Here is a 7,547-nt window from a genome sequence, read left to right on the forward strand (position 1 = left end):
CGACTGGGAAGATGGGTCTTTGGAGGAGCTTTCCCTCAAAAATAAGAAACGGGCACCATCTCGAGAGGGGAAATGGAGGTAAGAAGTCCTTTTTTTTTTGCTTTTTTTTTTAAGATTTAATTTACTTATTCATGAGAGACACACACACACAGAGAGGCAGAGACACAGGCAGAGGGAGAAGCAGGCTCCATGCAGGGAGCCCGACGTGGGACTCGATCCTGGGACCTGGGGTCATGGCCTGGGCCGAAGGCAGGCACTAAACTGCTGAGCTACCCGGGCTGCCCTTTTTTTTTTTTTTTTTTTTTTTTTTTTTGCTTTTTTAAGAAGGAAGCTGTAATGCTGTATTTCATGGTGTTGGAACGGACTGGCACAGAGATGGAGGGCGAGGCCCCGTTCTCAGGAGGGAAGGGGCACTTGCAGGAGCAGCATCACGGAGCCGCTGGGGAGGCGGGGAGGTGCCCGGCGAGGAGAGAGCTTGCCCAGAGCACGCGTGCCCCCTGCAGTGTGACCCGTGGGGCGGAGGCGGGGGCTTCCCTCTGCTGAGCCCCGTGGGAGGCGCACGCATCGCCCAAGGGTGAGGATGGTGGGGTCGGGAGTTCTCTGACACAGCAGTGGAGGGCCAGAGGATGCACGAAGGGCCCACGGAGGTCACGCAGGTTTCAGACTTAGCATCACAGCGGTTGTTTATTTTTCTCCAAAGAAAGCTTTCTGAAAACCTTGAAGCTGGTGCATTGGACCACACGCACATGCACACGCACATGCACACATAGGAGGGAAAGTGAATCAGATGCCACCGTGGAAAGATTCTGACCGTTGGATGCAAAGACGGGCTCTGAACAGCCACAGCGCGGGCAGAAGGAAGGCCACTGGCCCCGCGAGTGGCCCAAAGGCGGCTTTGCACGAGGTCCCTGGACAGCAGGTGGGGCAAGGGCAGCTGGGGTGCCTGTTGCGCTCACGGTCCGCCTGGCCCGGACGGTGAGCCGAGGTGGGATGGCCTCGGGCCACCGGGAGAGCTGGGGCTGCACTGTGGGGCGTTGGGCAGGCGAGCAGAGGGAGGGGGCTGCTGGCGGGGGAGCCACACGTGGGGTCCCTGGGGCCAGTGACCCGCTGTCCCTGAGTGTCATGAAGCAGGGTGTCCTGGGCACCCAGCAGGCGGTGGGCCTTGGCTGCGGCCCCGTGGCTGCTGCTCCCCACGCGGAACGGGGCGAGGGGCGGCCTGAAGGCTGAGGAGAGGAGAGAGCAGGCTTGTGGGCGTTGGTGTGGAGTGAAGGACAGAGGGCAGAGTCACCGTGGGGAGGAAGGGGGAGGGGGGAGTAGGGAGTAAAGGAGGGGAGGGAGTTCTGTGCAGCGAAACCAGAAACACGAGTCAGCAAAGGGACTGGACCGGGAGCGGCGACCCGGCCCGACCCGCCGACACCTGCTGCAGCTGCCACCCTGGGCACCATGTCGGGCCGCGAGCGTCGCGGGAGGTCCGGGCCTTCCGTGGCCACTGGCCCTAGGGCCTTGGCCTCAGCGTTTCCGCGTCCCGGGCCCTACATGGGCGGCCCACCGCACTCGGCACCACGCCACCCCAAAGAGGCCTCGCTTGAAGACCTCACTTCTTTTACAACAGATGCTGAGGTTCCATCCAGATGCAGCAGCCGTGTTGGCGGCGCACGCTCGCCGCTGTGCCCGGGACGGAGACAGAGCCAGAAAGCGCCAGGAGTGTGCGAGAGCCCCCGCCCCACACCCAGCGGTTTGAACGTGTTTTCCTCTAGCACTGGGCCTTACAAGGCTACCCAAGGGGGAGCAGGTGAGGGGCTGAGACCCGCGTCTGGACCCCCCTAGGTTGCCAGGGGTAACAGCCCCCCAGGCACGTTGGTGGGGCCCTTGCATCTCCGGGCGGGCGCGCGGGGCGGTTTGGAACAGAAACTCGGAACTTGCAGCCGCAGAGGAAGCCTCTGTGGAGTTGGTTGGTCACGGAGATTCCCAAGCTCCAGGTCGTGGCCAAAGAACCAGGATCTTTAGTCCGTGCCCCCACTACGTGATTCCAGTAAAGATGTTCCCAGGCCACGTGTTGGGAAGCAAGTGGTGGGGCCTCTTGGGCGGCCCTTTACGAGGCCAGAGGCAGGGGCCCTGGGTTTGGGTCCAGCCACCAGGCTGGTGGCCTCCTGTAGTTGGCTCCCAAGCTCCGGGCCCCACCTAGGCTCATTCCTGGATAGCCAGCTCAGGTGCCGGTGCCTTCTTTACCGCCCACTCCTTTCCCGGTAACAGGGAGTGGCTTGTGGGCCATTCTGGACAACAGGTGTCCACAAGCCCTCTCGAAACAGGTGCCTGGAAGCCCATGTAAGGAGTCTAAGTTCTGGGCTTGCTTTTGTAACTTGGGAGGCGCGGACTGCTCGGGGTCACACGAGTCCAGAATTGCCCATTGACCGCTTTGCTTATTGTTCCTCGCGTGTTAGGCCTCCCGGGGAAACTACGACTTTTTGGGAGGAGGTCACCATATTATTTTTTCCTCTGACTTACCCCCCACCATCGACTACGTTACTGGTGTTCAATATGGAATGGGACTTCCCAATGTACAGTCGGGCTGCTTCCAAAGGTCCATTCTGAAGGCACTCATTTGGATCTTGTTTCTCATTAGGACAATGTCATAAAAGGTAATTATGTTCCCAGGGCAGCTCCTAAATACCTATTTAACCAGCAGTGTAGCTGAACGCTAGTTCTAATAGTATCTAAAATCACGTATAATACTGCTTTTTTATGGGAAAATCTGTTCCAGATTCCAATTGGAGATGCCAGGAACTCATTTTTCTGGCCACAGTTCTAGAATAAGACTTGATCTATTTGTGGTTAAGAGTCCCCCGGTGCACACGTGTGTGCACACACACACACACACTGGACCAGCTTTTTTGATGGGTTTCCAAAGATTCCATGAATTCCTTTTGGGAGGCAGGATGAGGAGGATGGGCAGGGGTGCTCCTATCAGGGGTGCTTCCAGCTGGCCTGACCAAGTCAGCAGGAGGGACCTGGGAAAGTTGGATTTTTTGGGCTTGGAGTTAGGCGGCTTAGGTGGCAGTGCTGAGCGGAGGTGGGAGGAGTCCAGGACTCCCTGTGGCCCCGGAGGCCAGTCCGGGCCATTTTGGCAAACCATGGCGGGTGGGCGAGGGCTGTGGTAGCCGTACCGGCCGGGGTTCCAACCCGAGCTTGTAGATGTGCTTCGGGGAGGTGATGCTGCTTCAGTCATTTGTTACTGGGTACAAACCACCCCGATGAGTAGTGGCCTAAAAACAAAACACCATTTTATTTCTCCTAGTTGTTCCATATGGATTTGCAGGTGGTCATCGTGTGGCTGCCTTCCGCGGGTGGGGAGACCAGGGTCTGGACTTGGCTGGAGGCTGGGACTCCTAGACTTGCTGTCTCTCTCTATGTAGTCCTGCAGCTTTTCCTGCTTGTGGGGCGTCTCCTCTGAACCTCCCCATGTGGCTTCTCCAGCGGTGTAGCCAGACTTCTCGCATGGCAGCTCAGGATATTTAAGAAGCAAAAATAGAAACTTTGAGGCCTTCTTGAAACGAGTCAGGCCATTGGCACAGTTTCCCTGCTGGTTAAAGTGGTCACAGGGCAGCCCAGAATCACGGGAGGGGATGACCCAGAGGCATCGGTTCCAGGAGGTATGGCCTGCTGTGGGTGACTGAAGTAGCCAACGGCCATGGCTGGTGCCATCCCGTACGTGGGCGAGCCTCCAAAACCAAGAGTGTTTAGCTAGAGAGTCTCTGTTACAACCACCACAACCGTATTGCTGACATTCCTAGAAGAAGCCGCTAAATAATTTTTTTTTTGACTTCTCCATTTCTTTTCCCGTGTAAAAAAACACATAATCCGGCTGTAAAACCCATCCTGTCATGTTTTCCTTATGTCCCAGCCTTTTCAGAGACAGAGCTCCCCACTTCCCAGGCGGTGCTCTCTGTCCAAACGGAGACCTTGGCAAAATTGCAGTGGGTTCTGGGGTACATCCACAGAATAGTACAAAACCCCCAGGTTTGCATATGTTTTTATTTTTTAACTGTCAATGAGATTGAAGGTTGGCCCCATAAGAACGTTCCTCTCAGATCTGCCTTCTTACCTGAGGGGAAGAGAAAGGTGGCGTTGGCATTGGCCCTTGGAATTAAATAGATACAAGCATACATCGGAGAGCTCGTGGGTTTGGCTCCAGACAACTGCAATAAAGTGAGCCAAATGAATTTTTTTGGGTTGCCAGTGCGTATAAAAGCCGTGTTTACACTCTACTGTAGTCGGTTAAGTGTACAGTAGCATTATGTCTAAAAAAAAACCCGATGTATATACTTTAACTAAAAAAATACTTTATTGCTAAAATATGCTAACCCATCACTTGAGCTTCCAGCAACTTGTGATCTTCTTGCCGGTGGAGGGTCTGGCCTCCACGTTGCTGGCGGTTGACTCATGACGGTGGTGGCCACTGAAGGCTACGGTGGCTTGTGGCAGTTTCTTAAACAAGACAAAATAAATTTGCAACATCAATGGACTCTTCCTTTCATGAATGGTTTCTCTGTAGTATGTGATGCCGTTTGACAGCATTTTACCCGTAGTGGACATTCTTTAAAAACTGGAGCCCATGCTCTCAAATCGTGCCCTGTTTTATCAACCAAGTTTATGTGACGTCCTAAATCCTTTGTCATTTCAGCATCGTCACGGCGTCTCCAGCAAGAGTAGTTCCCCTCTCAAGAAACCATTTTCTTTGCTCATGGAAAAGAAGCAACTCCTTGTCCATCCAAATCCGACCATGAAATTGTGGCAGGTCAGTCCCATCTTCGGGCTCTGTTTCAGATTCCAGCTCTCTAGCTGTTCCCGCCTCATCCGCAGCTACTTCCTCCACTGAGGTCTTGAACCCCTCAGAGGCCTCCGTGAGGACTGGAATCAACTTCTTTCTAACTTCTGTGCATGTTGCTCTTTTGACCTCTTCCCATGAATCACAAATGCTCTGGATGGCATCTAGAATGGCGCATCCTTTCCAGAAGGTTTTCAGTTGACCCGGATCCAGCAGAAGAATCACTGTCTATGGCAACTGTAGCCTTAGGAAATGTATTTCTTAAGAAAATAAGACTTGAGGTCAGCCCTGGTGGCTCAGCGGTTTAGCACAGCCTTCAGCCTGGGGCGTGATCCTGGAGACCGGGGATCGAGTCCCACATCGGGCTCCCTGCATGGAGCCTGCTTCTCCCTCTGCCTGTGTCTCTCATGAATAAATAAATAAAATCTTTTAAAAAAGAAAATAAGACTTGAAAGTTTAGATTACTCCTTGATCCGTGGGCCACAGAATGGATGTGGCGTTAGCAGCCATGAGAGTAGCATTCATCCCATTGCACGTCTCCGTGAGAATTCCCGGGTGACCAGGTGCACTGTGAACAAGCAGGGATATTTTGAAAGGAATCTTGTCTGAGTGGTAGGTCTCAACAGCGGGCTTAAAATATTCACTAAACCATGTTGTAAACAGATGTGCCGTCATCCAGGTTTGCCCTTCCATCTGTAGAGCGTGGGCAGAGCAAATCTAGAGTAACTCTTCTGGGATGTTCAGAATGGTAAGTGACCATCGGTTTCAACTTAGAATCAGCAGCTGCGTGAGCCCTTAACAGGAGGCTCAGCATGTCCTGTGAGTCTTTGAAGCCAGGCATGGACTTCTCCTCTGTAGCTATTGAAAGTCCTGGATGACATCTTCCAATAGAGAGAGTTGAAAATCTGAAAATCTGTTTTTAGGTAGCTACCATCATGCACTCTCGGAGCCAGATCTCCGGGGGACCGGCTGCAGTTTCTACGTCAGCACCTGCCGCTTCCCCTTGTACTTTTACGTTCTGAAGACAGCGTCTTTCCTTAAACCTCCCGAACCGGCCTCTGCTAGCTTCAGACTTCTCGTCTGCAGCTTCTCACCTGTCAGCCTTCTTAGTAGAGAGCGAGGGCCTTGCTCTGGGTTAGGCTTCGGATCAGGGGAATGTTGTGGCTGGTTTGATCGTCTATCCAAATCACTAAAACTTTCTTCTTATCAGCAAGAAGCCCGCTTTACTTTATTGTTCGTGTGTTCACGGAGGAGCACTTTCCATTTCCTTCAAGAACTCTTCCTTTGCGTTCAAAGCTTGGCCAACTGTTTGATGTCAGAGGCCTAGCTCGCAGCCTGTCTTGGCTTTTGACCTGCCGGAGTCCTCATTAAGCCTGATCATTTCCAGCTTTTCATTTGAAGTGAGAGACCCATAACTCTTCCTTTCCCTTGAACATTTAGGGTTATTAACTGGCCTAATTTCAATATCGTTGTGTCTCAGGGGGTAGGGAGGCCCCAGGACAGGGAGAGAGACAGAGAATCGGCCGGTTGGTGGAGCACTCAGAGCACACTTTTTTTTTTTTTATTTGACATGATTCGTGTTACCTCAAAACAATTACAATAGTAGCATCACAGACCACAGATCACCCTAACAAGTGTCATAGCAATAGTGACAAAAAAGTTTGGAATATTGTGGGAATTACCAAAATAAAGAGATATGAAGTGGGCAAATGCTGTTGTAAAGACGGTACTGATAGACCTGTTCAAAGCAAAGTTGCCACAAACCTTCAGTTGATAAAAAAAAAAAAAAAAAATGCAATCTCTACCAAGTACAATGAAGCTAAGTGCATGAAAACCAGGTATGCCCATATAACCCTGCCTAAAACAAACCTAGGTGCTCTCCTCCGATCCCCTCTCTCCTTCTGTTTTATTTGGGATAGCAAGATGCCCAGCCTTGTTCTCCAGCTAAGTATGGCCTTATGACCACCTGGTTAGTGAAATACAAAGGAAATAGTATCTAGAACTTCTAGAAAAGTGACTTAAAGGGACTTAACTGGGCAGGAACCGTTGGGTCTTCTTTTGGATTCCTTCTTCCTGTTGTCTACACTGTGGATGTAGTGGTTGGATCTCCACCTTGTCGTGAGGTGACCTTAGAGTAGAAAACATACTCCAGGGTAGAGTTCAAGATAGATGGACTCTGGGTTAGCGATGCCATGAAGCTTTATTTCCAGCCTCAATTCCAGAACTAGATACGGAGATCTAGATCACGATGGAGAGGGAGACATTCTTCGTGTGAAGCCATTGTTATTTGAGGGGTTCCTGTTATAGTGGATCCTGCCTTAGGCACCTGCTCATAGTCTATTATGAATGCCGTCTGTTATGTGTATTGCATCAGAAAAATGATGACGAATCACTTGTGAAGGCCACAAAAGCTGCACACAGATGGTTATGGCAGCATTATTCATAGTTGCTGAGACTTAAAAGCAACCAAGATGTCCTTCAGTAAGTAAATTAACAAGCTGCTGTATGTAAATCCAGACAATAGACTATTTAGTGCTAAGAGGAAATGAATTATCAGTCTATGATAGAGACGCATATTAAATACCTATTACTAAGTGCGAGGAGGCATTCTGAAAGGCTGCATAGCGTACGACTCCAACTTTATGTCATTGTGCAGAAGGCGAAACTGTGGAGACAGTAGCAAGGTCGGTAGTTGTCAGGGATCGTTGGAGCCCAAACAGAG

General features: G+C 51.5%; 1 long non-coding RNA gene across 2 annotated transcripts; it reads left to right on the forward strand.

Moving 5' to 3' along the window:
• The first annotated feature begins 330 nt into the window (after positions 1-330).
• On the forward strand, positions 331-5,225 carry LOC144313459 (uncharacterized). Of its 2 annotated transcripts, XR_013379106.1 has the most exons (4): positions 331-574; positions 701-919; positions 1,613-1,792; positions 4,682-5,225. It is a non-coding gene; the product is annotated as an uncharacterized LOC144313459 (long non-coding RNA). The 2 variants fall into 2 exon arrangements; XR_013379105.1 differs by having other exon boundaries at positions 331-919.
• The last annotated feature ends 2,322 nt before the right edge of the window (positions 5,226-7,547 follow it).

Source organism: Canis aureus, chromosome 5, assembly GCF_053574225.1.
Source record: "Canis aureus isolate CA01 chromosome 5, VMU_Caureus_v.1.0, whole genome shotgun sequence".
In the NCBI taxonomy this organism is placed as follows: domain Eukaryota; kingdom Metazoa; phylum Chordata; class Mammalia; order Carnivora; family Canidae; genus Canis; species Canis aureus.